This window comes from Parasteatoda tepidariorum, chromosome 1, assembly GCF_982258835.1.
Source record: "Parasteatoda tepidariorum strain Cologne lab strain chromosome 1, Ptep-v5.0, whole genome shotgun sequence".
Taxonomy (NCBI): Eukaryota; Metazoa; Arthropoda; class Arachnida; order Araneae; family Theridiidae; genus Parasteatoda; species Parasteatoda tepidariorum.
Genome location: NC_141755.1, coordinates 102627915 through 102645984, shown reverse-complemented (window position 1 = coordinate 102645984; position 18070 = coordinate 102627915). Strand labels below are relative to the sequence as shown.

The 18070-nt window shown below is 30.7% G+C and overlaps 1 protein-coding gene across 3 annotated transcripts in view; it reads left to right on the top strand.

The window, feature by feature from the left end:
* Positions 1-18070, top strand: part of LOC107447412 (uncharacterized) — a 164378-nt gene that overhangs the window by 62898 nt on the left and 83410 nt on the right. For 2 of the 3 annotated variants that reach the window (XM_071180451.2, XM_071180452.2), the window contains exon 2: positions 3397-3450. The exons of the other annotated variant lie outside the window; for it this stretch is intronic. The gene's annotated coding sequence lies outside the window, so the exon portion shown is untranslated. The remainder of the gene's footprint in view (positions 1-3396; positions 3451-18070) is intronic. 3 annotated transcript variants of the gene reach the window in all.

Here is an 18070-nt window from a genome sequence, read left to right as displayed (position 1 = left end):
TTACTCGTCTACTTCTTTTACTTAGCTTAGATTTATTATTTATTTATGTATTTTATTGTAACTGTGATACATTTTTATTCTGTGTTCCTGGCAACTTCGATGCATAATTAGTTTCTGTTTCACATGGCTTCTTGCCTGTCTTTGTGTTAAGTCTCTCTGTGTAAATATATACTGAAAGAATTGAAATCTTTGTGAAAGAATTTAGAACTTACGATAATTGATAGTTGACGGGCTTGGTTTACACGAAATGAACGAAAATAACAGTTGCTAACGTAAACAAATGCCACATTTCGAACACCAATCAGGATAGAGATACCAACACTACGTCACTTGCAGGTATCCCATTTAATATTTAAAAAAGTAGTAAAAACCCCTTTCATACAAGAAATTATTGTTATTATTTTAAGAAATGCTTTTACGGGTGGGTAAGTCAATGATTATATTGACACTTTCAAAAATTACATATATTTTTGTTTCATAGGTTTATTGAATAATTATTACTATATTGACTTTCAAGTATACATTATGTTAAGACATAGCACATAAACTCTCACTTCTTTTCCACAGCTTCTTTAAAATCCAGTGTTGCAGGTATTAAGCATGATTTACCGGTACGCAAGTCACCGTGGAGAGGGTGGAATCAAAAATTTTCGAATATAATTTTTGTTTATAAAATCATTTAAAGTTTTTTTTCCTTCTTTCTACTTACATTTCCTTCTCTTTATTTACTGAAAAATTTCTAATGCTTTTATTTACACATTTACTTTCACTTTATCTTAAAAATCTATTCACAGTGTATAGAAGTCAACAGATTTATGAATTATATAGAGGAAGAAAAAAACTTAGCATCGAACTGCTTAAAATATTTTAACATACTGAATTATGATGTCCCTCGTTATAAATCTCAATTCCTAGGATAAGGTAATGAAATGTATAATAAGGGAAATAAAAAATAAAATAAAATAAGGGAATAAATGAATATTTTCATCTTAGTAAAACCTCTGGAGCAGATCAACACCTCCTAGAAGTCTGAAGGCCTCAGCACGGATCAATTTAGTAGTCCGATGTGACGAAGTTAACTGCGCAGTAGATGAAAAATAAGAAAGATGTCATTACGTTCTGGGTACTAAGCTGCGCAGTGGTTGAAAATACAAAATATGTCATTACGTTTGGACTACTAAAGGATATTTATGGTAACCCGTGCAGAGGCCTACTCTTTTCTAGGAGGTGTTGAGCAGATGGGACACTAGTATCCTTTATATATTTTTTACTTAATGTGTTCTATTTTCGTATTGTATTGATATATTTTGCTTTGGCTATATTGATACACTGTTAGAAAGCACTCCTTTTTGCGGATATAATCGCGTGAGCTGATGAAGAGATTATATCTTTATTTTGTTATCCGGATTTTTAATAATTTTTTTTTTTAAGATAATTAAAAAATATTCTTTTAAAATACTTTTGAAAGATATTTTTAATAATTTTCTTTTCTTGTCATTATTTTTTATTATTTTCCATATTTTCTCAATATTTTAACTTTATTATATATATATATATATATATATATATATATATATATATATATTAATATGTGTTTGTCATGTGATTTCTTTGTTTGTTATTGTAATTTTGTTCCTTTTTACTCCTTGTTTATGTCCACTTAAAGTTTAACATTGTATTTGGATTAATATTTCCAATAAAGCCATATGTAACAACATATATAAATATATATATATATATATATATATATATATACAGGGGTTGGACAAAAATATGGAAACACCTTGTGAAATGCATGTTTGAAAAGAAAGATTGATTTTAATGAAATATGTAGGTGGCGCTGGCGTTTTTGACTACTTACGCCACCTTTACAACTTCCTAAATGTGCTAAACAGTTCAGTTGTTGTCGGAGTACTGTTATGTGAGGTTGTCATTGCATTATGTCAAAGTTAACAGACTTCGAACGTGGGCAAATTGTTGGAGCACGTATGGTAGGTGCTTCCGTAAGCAAGGTAGCCGAGGTGTTTAGTGTTCAAGAGGTACTGTATCGAAGATTTATTCCGCATATTTGAAAAGCGGAAAAACATCATTTGCTAAATCACAGCGCGGTCGAAAGTGTGTCCTGAGTGATCATTAAGGGCAATTGTGACGAAAAATAAGAAGACCACAGCTGCAAAAGTTACTGCTGAAATGAATGTTGTGATACCGAACCCTGTGAGTACCAAAACAATTAGAAGGGACCTTCATAAACTGGGAATTGCTGGCCATGCTGCAATTGAGAAGCCACTCATCAGTGATGCTAATGCCCGTAACAGGAAAAGGTGGTGTTTAAATCATAAAGCCTGGACTATAGAGCAGTGGAAGCGAGTAATATGGTCTGACGAGTCTTCGTTCACATTGTTTCCCGCTTCTGGCCGAGTTTACGTCTGGAGAACGCCATCTCAAGCCTATAATACAGACTGCTTGTTGCCAAGAGTGAAACATGGCGGGGGTTCTGTTATGGTTTGGGCAGCCATATCGTGGTTCTCTGCTGGCCCCATGATAACTGTGTCAGGGCACATGACTGCCAAGATTTATGTGAAAATTTTGGCCGATCAAATTCATCCCATGGTACAAACTTTGTTCCCCGATGGTGATGGTGTCTTCCAAGACGACAAAGCCCCTGTTCACACAGCTCACATTGTCCAGGACTGGTTTTCGGAGCACGAGGATGAGTTGTCCCATCTCCCCTGGAAACCACAGTCACCAGACCTGAATATTATCGAACCTTTGTGGTCTACATTGGAACGGAAAGTGCGTTCTCGTTATCCACCGCCAACATCGTTTGTATGAACTTGCCACCGTTTTGCAGGAAGAATGGTATAATATTCCCTTGGCAAACATACAGGAACTGTATTTATCCATTCCGAGAAGACTGCAAGCTGCTTTGGATGCTAACGGGTTTCCTACACCATATTAAGCAAAGAAACATGTTTTTTGAAGGTGTTTCCATATTTTTGTCCAACCCCGTATATATATATATATATATATATATATATATATATATATATATATATATATATATATATATATATATATATATATATATATATATATATATATATATAACTGTTTGAAAAATTAATTCTACTTTTAGCGCAGAAAAAGACAACGTTGTTTCACGCTGTACTTCATAACCATAAATTAAATAAAAAAAATTTTGATAAAGAGATAATAAAAAATAAAAATGCTTAATCGCATTCATAGTTAATCAAAGCACATTAGAAATGTTATCCTTCATTCATAGTTAATCAAAGCAGTATGTATTATGAGTAGTTTATTGTACAATATATACATATTTCTTTTAATAAAAGAGTTATGATTACAAAGTGGAAATTTGTAATATGTTCATTAAAGTTTCAGAATCAAGTTCTGGCCTGCACCAGTGAGTTCCGACTCCACGCCTGCAGGGTGAGTAGCGTTTTTAAAACGTGCTTTTTTATTTGAGTTTTCTAAAAGCTCTTAATGATGCTTTTTCTCATTGTAAAAAGTGCTTAATTTTCTGTCTTTCAAAAGGACATTTTTTTTCTTTGCCGTGTAGATTATTGTCATAAATTAAACGAAAAAAACATTTCCGCAATATTTATCCGTAACAAGCAATTTAATCACGATTATGTAAAGTCTCTTGAAAAGAGTTTTTGCATTTTGTAGATTTTGTGTTTATAAATGAAGAATTTTAAACAATGGGTAGAAATGCTGCACAGATCCTGATTATGATTTTTTTTTGAAAAGTTATTAAAAATATTTTTCAAGTGCTTAAAAAGCGTTTAAAAAGTTTTTATTTTTTGTTGATAAATCTGGCTGCGCGCATCCTGCTCAGAATATTAATTTAATATCATTTATCAAGCAAAATTTCATTACATTTCAAATACTTATCACAAATCTCGAAAATGCTCTAGAATGTAAGGTCAATTAAATTCTTCTTGTTGCCTATTACTGTACTTTATAGTACTTTCAGTACTTTCAGTACTTCAGTACTTTATAGTACTTTATATTTACTTTTTAATAGTACTCTTGCTGTACTATTTTGCCTATATTTCTACTTTAAATCATGAACTAATTTTTACTTATAACAAAATATTATAGTTCTTAAATTTGTTAAAAGATTAATCTAATTTTATTTTTATCTTTAATGAATCAATAAAGATCGAAGAAAATTTTCTCGGTATGTCAGAAATATTGAGGGGGACGTTTATAGTTTTCTAATTACTGAGCATGACACGGATTTAGCCTGTGGATTCACGGATGAAATGAGAAGTATGAAATAAATTAAACGTAAATGCAGTGCTGCCATCTGTTTTTAGAAAAAGATTAAATTTTTGATCTTGAAATGAGGAGTATTAATATACTAATGATTTTCAAGAAATACTTAAGATTTATATAAACGATCAGAGGTAATCAATCGGACATAAATAAACTAGATGTAACTTATAAAGAATTTTTGTCACTAAATAATTGTTAGCGTATATAGTGCTATTATACTGATTTGTGGATCCAAAATTGTTTACGTTTTTAACACCATTTACAATAAATGGATATTTAATCTCTTGCAATAACTCTAATTTTAAATTCCAGCTAAATTTTAAGTCTTATATAATGAAGAATATCGATTCTAGATTTATCGTCTTATGTTAATAGATTAAAAAATAAAAATGCGTCATATAATAAACATTAAAAATGCGTCATATAATAAACATAATGACGCAAAAATCACTGATTTCACTTGCTTGTGGTCACCAAACTATTTTTATTTTCACACAATATTTTATTTTAATATTTAGATGTGTAAACTTTATCTAAGAAAAATAATCTTCAATTGTCTGGTTTCAAAATTTTTTTAGAATGTTTCTCTTGAATCATGCAGTAGATTCTTCTTATTGTTCTGACTACTCTTCAGAAATTTAATTTCAAGATATTTTGTTAGGGGCCTAGAAAATTTTGTGGGCCTTGGGCCTGAATTTGTTTTGATCGGTCCCTGGCTCTTTATGATCAGATTTTGAAACATTGTGACTCAAAATTTTCGAGACTTGTCCATAACGCAATGGTCACCATAGTATTTCCTGGTTGCGACTTTTCTTTAAAAGGTTCATTGAGACAAAAAACAACAAAAAAGTAAGCTTATTTAGAGATAGTAAGATCTGAGTTTAATTTTACTAATTGCCTGTGCAAATTAATTAACATATTTCGAATGTCTTTCAAACCATTATGATTGCAAACTGAACATTAGATCAAAAAATAATTTATTTTTTTGTTGTGTGCATGCTTGAACTAGACGAAATAAAAGGTGTACAACAAAGCAGCTTGCATAAGGTACGTAGTTTCAAATTGTCAATAAGTAAATGGGTATTATGTTAAGTAAATGCGTGCGTTTAATGCAAATAGAATTTATTCTAAAAAAAAAAAGAAGAAAAAATCGAAGTTTTGTGACTTATGAAAGTATTTTTTAAAAAAATAATTGTTTGAATTATAATCACATAAAACCTCAAATTCAACACAGGTCAAAATAAACATTTTTATAATTATAACAGAACATAAATTTACGATTAATCAACTAAAGAATTCATTTAAAAAAAAATTTTAAAAACGTGGATTGAGCTTAATGAGGAATTAAATTAATTAGTTATAAAATAAAATTAATTATAAAATAAAAATTTTTATAAAATAAAATTTAACCATCTAGCTGCAAATGTATCAATAATGATGTCAGGTTTCTAAATTAATTAGATGAACTTCGTTTTACTTGGTAAAATACTTGACAGATTAACTCGACAAGCAAAATTCTAGTCATTCGGAATTCTAGCTCTAGCAAGAATCTCTCCCCCTTATCTCCAAAAAGCAGGAGATACCCCCTATTTTAAAACAAAAGGGAGAAATCATGGAGATAATCAGCGAAAGGGGAAAGTCGCCCCTCCCCTGTCGACTTCTAAAAAAAAGGCACATGTCTCCGTTTATGAAATGATCGAGCAAGCAGACTATGAGGTGAACCTGGCAATAGCTGGTTGATACGAATTTCGCATCTGGCTGGCACTGACCATAGAGCTGACATAAAATATCCTCAGTGGTACACGGATCATGAGTAGGAGTCCCCTTGCCATCAGGTTAACCATGAGAGGTTTTCCTCTCCATGTAACGTAAATGTGGGTTAGTTCCCTCAAAACGTCCGCCATGAAGGCAAATTTCAGGAGTTTCCTTGTCTTCTGGATTGGGTTCAAAATGACAAAGCTACGGAGTTGAACATTAGTAGCCATAAACCCAAAAAATTGGGTCGGCTGTTCAACAACGGTTATAAAATAAAATTTAAAACAAAAACAAAGAGACAGCATTTTGTAAACTTTTTCTCATAACTAATATAATTTTACAGACAGACAGCAAATAATAATTTTCATTAAACAAATCATTTTTATTAAAGTAGATCTTCAATTACTATTTAAAAATACAAATCCTAATTTTTAATAAAAAAATAAATTATTACTTTTTAAAATTCTTAAGAAAAAATTTCTTTCTCTGTTACAATAAAAGGAAGCATTTCGGGGGACAAGTTGAACCCTCATATCTCCCCTGGCTTACATGAACGACTCAGTGTTGGATGTTGCAAATCGTATTTCATTCTTTAAAGTTTGTCATCTCATTGGACAGGCACCTTAAATTTGTTTAAAAAAAAAAAAAAAGATAAATATTCAGAAATTAAATTAATACAAGTAAGGTAAGATTACATAAAAAAACAAACATACATATTGATAGATGTAAATTTGAAAATAGGACAAGATACATTCAAATTTTTCATTTTATTCATTTAAGGAAATACATACATTCCACTACCTATTGAAAATGTTGCTACATTGTTTAACATTCTATACAAAAATTCTGAAAATATCTACAATGGAAAAGAAAAAAATAAATAAATAAAATGCACTTCATTGCTTTGAATCTATAAAAATAAATAAACTAGAAAAATCAAAGCAAAATGTGGCTATTAATTATTTTATAGAGACTGTGCACATTTAAAGCACACCAAAAATTAAACAGTCAGTTTCAGCTACTGTAACAGAAAAGCAACAATGTCCCTCACCTCTAGTCCACATTGACCATTCAGCAAGGAATGGAGGTCTCACCTTTTTCTATATTCCTTTTTTGAAACAGAGACTTATCATTTCCCCTAAGATATATGCAGTTTCCCAAACTTGGAATCGTGATAAAATTATTGCTATATTTTACCAAGGTTTCTACCAAAATTATTGTTATCTGAAAATTATTGTTTAAAAAATTGAATTAAATACAGGATTTCAGCCATAACCTGAGGCTATTAGAGTTAAATAAATAGAGTGGTAAATTATTGTTTTATTTTACCAAGATATCGACCAAAATTATTGTTATCTGGAAATTATTGTTTAAAACATTTTATTAAATACAGGACTTCAGCCATAACCTATTAAGAGTTTCAGACAGATTACACTGCATGAAGAATAGAAGCTGCTGATGAGCATGTTAGTGATCTGTGATCACATGGTCTTGAAAATCTGGGTTTATTTTATGATGTACTACTGCATTTCTCTAGTTCTAAGTGTGGAGACTAAAATGTAGATAAATATTAGATTTTTGATGAATATCATTCAATGTTTAAAAAAAAATAGTAAAGCAATGTTACACCAGGTAGCAGGTTTTGACCAAACCTGGATTTTCAAGAAAAAACTCAGTATAAGTGGGTGTTTCCTTTAAAAAAAAAAATTGCCTGCGGAGAAGTGTTTTTTTTTTTTCTTCATGAAAAAACACAATTTCACCCTGAGAAAAGTGTGCTTTTTAAAATATGATCTACATGCATACTTTCATCTACTAAATATAAGAGTCAAATATAGTATATACTAAAAAAATATTGTTTGATTACTATCAATAGGATTAATAAAGAAATGGTTATGAGAATGACTATTTCAGTCATTTTTATACCTTCTAAATGTATAATGAAGTGTGTAAAAGAGTTACTGAAATGATTGTTTTTAAAATGTAAAAAATAAGTTATAAGATTAGTTTGAAATTATAAGCACACACATAATTTGTTTTTTAGTTAATGAATGAAATTTTTAGAAGCATTGTATACATTCATGAAATTAAATGCCCACATTTCTTAGTAGCACATGGTATGTTTTCATTATTGCTTTTTTCTTTATCTGTATTCTTTATAAGTCTTAAAATATACATAAAAAAATATAAACTTTTATTTTTATTAAACATCTTGTTTTTGAAATTAATGAAAAAAGCTAATACGTTTTAAACATTTGTTTTCTAAGCATTCCAAGTATATAACTTAAGACTTAAATGAACATGCAGATACGCTTATTAAATTTAATTAGGTAATAATTATATGTATAAAGAATGAACATATCAAAGACAAAAAATATCTACAATATTCATTCACATTCCATTAATAAATAATTTCCTTATATGATCACTATATAATCTTTTGTATGAAACTAACAAAATTTTTACCTAGCAAACATAAACAAGATTCACAAATATTAAATATAATACATTTTTGATACTAGTTAAAATGCTAAATATAAACTTAATCTCAAGCATCATATCATGACAATTTCATTTTTAACTAAAAATTTAAAATATCAGAAAGACTATTTTTTATTAATTGAAACATTTACATATAACAGAAAGTATTTCTGATTTTCTATCCATAAAGGATTTCACAGTTTGAATTGAACTAATCAAAAATTAGAAAACATTCCATCTAGTCCAGCTGTCGTAAGAAAAATAGTGAATAATTCAGTAACTAGATGACATGTTTTAGTGTTAAACTGATATTCTAAATTATGATTTTATGCCAAATTATGGATTCAATATTCTTAACTTTATCTTTAAACATAGATATTTTTTTGCAAAAGGTGCAGTATATAGAAATCTGTAGTCTTTAAAACACTTATAACAGATATTTTTTTTTTTTAACTGAAAAATTTCTTTTTACATTCTTTGTCTACATTTATATACATTTGAATAGTATACATTTTGAAATTTTAGTTACATATATTATACATCTGTTCATGTATTTAAACAAACTCTGAAGAAATTATGTAAAAAGCATAATATATATGCATATTATGCATAATTTATTTTATAGATAAGTAATGCATTAAATGTTTGTTTTTTTCATTTATTTTTTATCACCTAATCTATTTTTTTTATGTACATACCTATTTAGCACATTTATATTAAATTTTGTTTGCAACAGTCAGATAACTGAAAGATGTTTTAGTTCATATAATTTTGCATAAAATCTGCAAACTGAAATTGATTAAACAAGTGATAATTTTAAGGAAATTTGATAATTGCAAAGAAAATCGATTAAAAATGATAAAATGTGAAAAAACCCACTTGGTGAAAACAACAAGCTTTGTTTTTTTTTTAAGTGGGTCAATTCTGAAAAACTGTATTAAGTTTTTCCTGACAGAGCTCACAGGTAAATAATAAACTTGTGCAATATACAAGACTCTAATATACCAGAAATGGGAGTGGATGAAAAATTGATGAGCAAATTTCATCTTTAATATATCCTATCAAGTGAAGTTTAAAAGAGAAATACAAGTAACATAACTCACTAAAAGGTGGCCTTCAAAACCACTATTAATTTTCAATAAGGAAAAAATAACAAAAACTTAGCCATACCTTTATTTCTAAATTTGTAAAAAAAAAAATTATAACAAAACAATTATGATGAAAGACTCAAAAAAAAAATTTAAATTGTCACAGGTTAATAGATTTTTATATCATCTGTAGCTTTTTTTTTCCTTTGATGTTATTTTGAATGAATAAGAAAGAAGGGGAAAAAAATTACTTTTTTGAGAATAATATCAAATTTTAAAAGAATAAAATATTGTGATATACTGCACCCTCTGAAAAAATATCTACATACCATACTAAGGATTTATTTTTTTAGATCTACAGATAATTTAGCAATAAATGTATGCACAAAAATTTTGTCATATTACATATTACAATTAGAAATTACAGTATATTTGAATATATTCTGTTAAAGATGAACATTCATCTAGCAAAATTTGCATGAGTATTTTTTTTCTTAAAACTTCACGATTTCAAATAAAATAATTAAATTCAGCCATAAAGAAATATGTTACCCCTGATAACCACATTTATAACAGTTCTTTTTCATTTTAACAAAAACATTATTTCTGCTTTATTCATTTTCAGCTTATGCATTCACCAAAAAACAAATTCACTATCTCACATAAAATCTAATTTTAAAGCTATTATTGATTAAATTCTTTTTGCGCATTAAATATTTCCAAAATAATAAATATTGTTTCTTATTTAATATGATCAGAATTGCTAATGAACTTTATTATAATCTCAGGATTCCATAGTCAAAAAATTAGGATTGAGTAGCGAATGTGAGTTGTGGAATATTATTATTTTATATATTTAAATCTATTAGTGTCATTTACAATATTTACTTTCGTGATATGGCTGTAACAATGAAGGATGTAACAACGATAAGAGGGCCAATCAAGATATTAAAAAACATTACTTAGTTATGACAAAACATGAACTTAAACTTCATTTTTGTCATGTTTGTAAAAAAATGATACATAAAATATATACATAATAAATAAATTATACATAAACTAAGACAGACTCTGAACGATGTCTCGAAAAGAGTTGTGCCATTATCTATTTTTAGTAAATGCGTTTAAGAACTTGTGCTGTCGCTTTGAAAGTTTCAGTATCGTCTAACACTTAATGTTAAATTACTCAGAATGTAGCAGGCTATAACATATATATTTTAAACAAAATAGAATATTCAGTTTGGAAAAAGACCCCACGTTCAGACTCAAAGACCCCACATCTGCACACATACTGAAAAAATGTCCGAAGACGCACTTGTTTACAGCATAGCTATTGCCATTAAAATATTTATTAAAAGCTCACACAAAGATTTTAAAGTGAGAGACATGTTTCCAAATTTGATCGAATCTATTAAATAGACAAAAGCTGTTACACAGTGAATACTTAAAGAATTTTTAAGATAATGTTACAGAAGCTTTTGCAAAGCAAACATTAAAAAGAAAGTTTTACTTGAACTGAAACTTTTTTCATTTTTCATATGTATAATAAGCGACAAACTAAGTTTCACAAAACTATACATTTTCAGAGAGGCAAGCATTTCTCATTAATATGTCAATTTTTAACCATATCAAGTCAGAAATCTACTTAAATAGAAACTAATTCCGTTTAAATTCCAACTTGTTAACATAAATAAGTTGAGCACGAAATAATAGCCTGAAAAAAACTTAGTTAATAGTTCCAATAAGTTTTTCAACATTGATAATTTTCTAATTACTGTAGGCAATTATGGGAATAGTCTAAAACTAAAACAATAAAAAAACATTTCAGATAAAGATTTTTTTGATTTCTAGAAAATATTAAATTGCTTGTGCTACTGCTTTTTTTTACAGCTAAACATAGTTTTATACTATAAGAGAACATTCACTTTATAAGCTATACATTCTCAGTGGAGTATATTAAACTATCATCAATTTTTTGCTCGAGTTCGGTTGCGTTATTAGCAGAGTGCGAAATTTCATGTGTTTTAAACTCCTCTTCAGTTTTAAATGTAATAAAGCATTCGAGACATTTAAAAGGTTCATTTTTCATGTGGACTAATAAAACATGCCGTCTCATGGCGTGTTTAGCCGTAAAATATCTGTCACAAAAATTGCACGAAAAGGGCTGAGGCTTATTGTTAGCATTATATGATACAGGGACCTTAGGTTTCTCACTCGTGTGACGCAATACATGGCGTTTCATGACGTGCTTAGCACTGAAACTTCTTCCGCACACATTGCAGGCAAACGGCTTTTCTTTCGTGTGGGTGCGATAATGATACTCGAGATGACTCTTCTGCGGAAAAATTTTGTGACATATGTCGCATTTAGAGTTTTTTTCATCGTTATGCAAGCGTTGATGCAACTTCAGATATCGCAATGTCGAGAAGTCTTTCTGACAGATTTCACACACGTGACGCGATACCTTAGTGTGATTGCGCGTGTGCTCTTGCAAGTGGCTTTTCCTCGAAAAACTCTTGAAGCATATGTCGCACGAGAATGGTTTCTCATTCGTGTGGATGCGGTAATGCATCGTTAGAGTGGCTTTAATGGGAAATCTTTTATCACAGACTAGGCAGGCATAAGGTCTAAGATTGGTGTGGATGTGAGCATGTGCTTGCAAAGCGGCCTTATGAGCGAAACACTTCTTGCAGATCTGACACTCAAAAGATTTTACTTTAGAGTGAGTGACGGCGTGCGTATCTAAATGTTTCTGCTGAGCGAATCTCCGATCACAAATCTCGCACTTGAACGGTTTCTCGTTAGAGTGCACTCGAAAGTGAACTTGAAGAGTGCTGATCGTCACAAACTCCTTTTTACAAACGCTGCATTCGTAGAGGTTCTGTTTGTTGTGGAAACGATAGTGGTCCTTGAGAGAGCCTTTTCGACAAAAACTTTTATCGCAGAGTTCGCATTTGAAAGGCTTTTCGCCTGTATGAACTCTGTAGTGTAAATTGAAATGGTCTTTTCTAATGAACACTCTGTCGCACACGTCACACCTGTATTGCACGTTGCTGGAATGAATACGCCGGTGCAACCTGAGCGACGGCATTGAAGTGTAGCACTTCCCGCACACCTCGCAACTGAAAGGCCTCTCTCTTGTGTGCGTCTGAAAATGAAGAATAAGATTCTCTTTGTGAGGAAAACACCTGTGACACACTTGACATTCGTGTATTTCCCCGCATGCAATGTCTGGTGGTACGACTGTCGCGTCGCTCGAAGGACTGATATCGGTATCTGGAGAATAAACGTCATAAATATTATTCGCATCGGGAGTCTTGGCATTGGATTCGTCATCTAAAGTATTAGATGACACAGTATGATTAGCTGATACTGTACGATTAGCTGTATGAACAGTTTCAACAGGTTGATTGAGAAAGGGGTATATATTTTCAAGATCAGCAGTTGAATCAAACTCACCGGATGGAGTAGTTTTCATAGTAGAATTTCCTAACTCTTTATTTGGAGAAGTATCATCCGAAATTCCGACTGATTCTTTGGATTTCGTTGCAGTGAAATTATTCACTGAACCGTTTGATTCTATACGATTTTGTGATATATCAAGTTCATTGAATGATCCCACACCTAAATTTTTGCCGGTCCCAGTCCGATTAAAACTGTCAACCAAATCCATTATTTTGCTGCACTTAATACTCCTAATCAGATTCTGCTATTTGAGTATAGATATTAATGTTACAAAAAAAAATTTAAAAGCCAAAAATACGTTTATTTTTAACGAAAAAATACTGTATTAATGTTCTAAGAATGTTCATCACTAATTAGCACAATTCTTCGATCGATAGAGAAGCCTTTTTTTCTTCAACTACTAATAATCCACTGCATTTTTTATTTTTTTGGCTTAGTTTTTGTTTAGAAGATCCAGTTTTCAAGAGAATTGATTACGTGGATTAGCTAAGCCGCTTTGACCTGATTTTCTATTTAAGAATTTTATTCGATTGAGGACTGTCTAGAATGCCGGACTTTTCCTAACCCTACACTTAGATGGTCTTTTGAAATTACTGATCAACAAGACAATTTTATCGCCAAGAGAGTTGGGATTATTTTAATTGGTTTGCCTCTGCTAAATTAGTGTAGAATGTTTCTGTGCCAATGGCGATAAATAATTTTACTTAGTTGTTCTCTTTCCTACCTAAATATACACGTCATTATCTCCGCTCAACTCTCAAGTCCAAAGAACATAAATTTGTTTTCAGAATTCTTCCTTTTCTAGAATAAAATTAAAATTTTTCAATGCTTCCTATTCATTAAAATTTGTAAAAATTTTGTTTAATTTTATGGGGTTGTTCTTTTTTTAACTTTTGTTCTTTTTCCTTGTAAAAGATTTAGGAAAATATTGGTGTGAGGAATGAAGCAATTGGCGATCAAAATGGGTTACAGGTGGCGTAGAGCAAAACTCTCTATCTATGGCAATACTTCAACTCATTTAACCATTAACATGTCGAGAATCATAGAAGAATGAAGTACTTTAGTTTCTGTTTTGATTTTTAAATAGATTAAACTCTTTTAAGTTAGGAAACTACATGGAGCTGAAAACTACATTAAACATAGTTCTAAAAGGAAACGTCATGGAAATTTTAAAAAATATTTTTGCCAAGTCAATACGGAAATTATTAAGATAGGATCAAATATCGTAGTACATTCCTATACAACTGAAAAGAGGAGGAGAGGGAAGGGGTAAGGTAAGAGCCAAAGGCATGGAAGCGGTTTTCACCCCAGATAGAATATCGTTGCGATCGCCCATTATTGGTAGCCGTTGCTTATTTTTTTTATTAATCGGTTAAATGAAGGTATGTGAGTGCCATTGCCCCGGTATACCTTTACCTTTATCTCAGAAAGCATGTAACCTTACAGCAGGGACTAATATAGGGGATATATATCCATGCCTACTGCAACATTATATCACAATTTAGTTTTTACTGTCCCGAAAAAGTTTAATTAGTTGAAAATCTTTTTTCAATATAGTAAGTATTGCAATATTAAATCTTTAATCCTAAAGAGATAAATAAACAATTTTTAATGCTTTTTTTATAAATAATATTGTTGCTTAGGTTAAAAAATAATCAAGAGGTAGAGCTTGTTTTTGTATTTTTGTTGGTTGTCATGATAAGGTATACAGAAATAGAAAGCTGAAATCTTTGTCCAAGGTTTTTCCAAGGAAATAAAATAAGGCAAATACAATAAATGATAAAAAAAAAACTAATCTAAATTGGAAAATTTATTCTAGGGAAAGCAAATAAACTAACATGAAAACTTGTTTTGGTATGTTTTCTAAGTTCCTGCGAAAGTATTGTGCGAAAACCTTCTTTCAAGATTTTTACGTAATCACCGATGGGATTTTAAAAAGTAAGGATAATATTTCTTGTCAATGAAATTTTTATTCTGGAGAAAGCTCAAAATAAGTTTTTAGAAATTGGACATAGCTCAAAATACTTGTTTAAGAAAAGAAACTCAGATCAAAATTAGTGTTTTAAGAAAAAGGACACAACTGAAACTGCTTGTTAAGTCGTGAAGGGGATTTAATTTTAGACTATGTTAACCTTCATCTATCAAAAGATACCTCAAGATCGAATCAAGTTAACATGTCTTATATACTAGTGAATTGGTATTCAATATTTATAGTGGTAGTTACGCCACATTACTCCCTTTCCGGAATTTTATCTGTGATAGAGCTCGATGAACGAATACCACTAGTTGATACCTGCTGTTTATTTATTTATATCATTTTTGCCCATTGTATTTTTTTCTTCATTTTTTTTTGTTTAGTTTATAGCATTTTGCTCATTATTTCTTTTTTTTTTTATCCATATTGTTTACTGACCGGGAGACTTTATTTACGTCACCGGTTTTTTTTTTATTTCTTCGAGCAGTATATTTTAAAGCAAATCAACTGTTTTTAATGTAGACCATCCATCAATGTTGGCAATTTCATATCACGTTCACAGGTCACCATTGAGGGGGAGTTTATTATTAACATAAGACATCTTATATTGATTCTATCGAGAGGTACCTTTTGATAGATGAAGGTTGACATAGTCTGTAATTAATTCTCCTTACAATAGTGACCTGGACGTGATTTGGCATTCAATATTTGCAATGGTAGTTACGCCACAGTCGAGAAGCACTGCTGCGCAAAGCGTCAGTTTTAGTGTTCTGTTCTATACATACTCTTCTTAAAAGCTTGCATTCATTATATAGCAGAAAAATGAGTTCACTGATAAATGATAATAAAGAGCATTTCATTATTTATTTGTTTTGTACACGAAATAGCTTAAGGTATTAACTTAAACATTTTTAGATGAACAGGTATATTACAAAGATGTTTTATGATACTAAAATCATCAGCAGAAAGTACCTTCCATTGGAAGCTCTTAAGGTCTGCAGGTTCACCATTCATCGACCTGGAATCTGCTTCGTCACAAGCACGATAGCCCCTAAAGGGCTTGGATTAATTATCAATAAACACGAAAACCTGCAAATTCTTGGAAAGACTAGTGACAATCAACAACTAATTACAATTTCAGAAGCTAATCGCCTGATGATACTTTTTTCGACTACGGAATGGTCCTCGGTACCATTCCGTAGTCGAAAAAAGTGGTTATAAACTATATAATTTTACTCATAATTTAATAAATCGCCAATTTTGGATCTCCTATCCATGCTTCTGTATCCGATGGGAATAAATTGCACATACTTTTTAATTAGGCGTTTGATTAGGCAGGTCGTGGGGGATTTGTTTCCCACGGCCTGTTCTTATTAATATTATTATGCAAAATTGATTCAACTGAAATTCTTATGGATAATATTTATATTTGGTACCTCGAGCTCTGCAAATATATTAAATAAAATCTTTATATGATCCGGTTTTCATTTTCAAGTGTTATTTTCATCTTCTTCTGTTTTCATCACTATATTCAACTAGTCCCATATACTATACAAACTTCAACACCCTGATTCCATCATCACCACTTAAATTGGCACACTGAAAAATCTTCCACCATAGTAGCTTTGCGCGTTCGTAGGCTGCAAGTTTAGACATCCAGGTTCTCATTCCCATCCGCGATTTTTTGTATTTAGTGAGATTGGTCACATAGAGAATTTTGCTGACGTTTCAAGTTTATTTATTTATTAACTGTTACACCTACGCATGCTGGCTTGAGTGCTTACTACATAGACAGCTTATAAGCTCCTTTATTTGATTCCAATTCTTTGATTATCCATGTTAAATCGTCCAAGGATTTAATCAAATAAGCATTTTGCTCTTAAAAAGAAAACATCACATTCTTGGATGAAAACGAAACTTTATTAACCTTTCTTTATGAGCACGCAGCCACACTGTAAAAGACGTTCTGCTGTTTTGTTCTAGGGTTGCATTATTTTTTTATGTCGGCTTGGCGATGATTTTATTCGCCACAAAGTATCACCCCAGTGACCTGAGGTTACCCGAAGAAACGATATAACCACTAGAGCAGAATATGTGACAAGAATTGTACAATGTCTAAAAACATTTATTGAAATACCATTTTTAATCAAATGAATGGATGGGTGATCGTGTAAAGCTAAGGGTGGTGGCGCTAGTGGTAAAATTGCTCTTTCCAGACTTCCGGGTTACTGCTTCCGATATATTTTTACGCCGCAGATTGAAAAAACGCGCCATCATATTATTGCATCATATCTTTTGCAGTATTTCACATGTAATGATTTCTTTCTTTCAGCCTTTAAACTTCAGCATTATCATATTAATATTATAATCATTAGAATATTTTCTAATTAGGCTAACTTAAAAAGATATTTTTGGCGACATTTTATTCAAATGTAGCCAAATAGGGAATAAAATACAAAACATGGCAAACCTTAAGAATTATTCACAATGAGATATTAACTTTCCAAAATTTTTTTCGGCCTTACGACCTCTGAGAATCAATACATTTCAGAAAGCTCTTATGAATGGTACAATTATGTTTAGATTTGAACCTAAATTACAATAACAAAACTGCATAGAATATTAGGCTTGTTCACACATCGCCTCGTAGTCGTAACATAAGCGGAGGGATACACCGGAAGTTTTCTAAATTTCTTCCGGTTTCAGGACGCTTGTTATTGTTTACATTAGATCACCCATCCATACAATTAAAAGAATCAAATGAATACAATTACTATGTAGTAATGCTTATTTATCCAAAAACCAAATCAACAAACCCTTTCAAAATTTGATAAAAAAACAACGGATACCCATCTAAAGTAATTAAATTCTCTATAAAATCATTGAGTGAATTGTATTCTATTATTAATAAATTTACTAAAAACTTCTTTGTTAATTTATATTTTTACCATGTGCAAATCCAATTCGGGCAAACCTGTAGCGAAAACTCTGTGCAAAATGGGCAAAT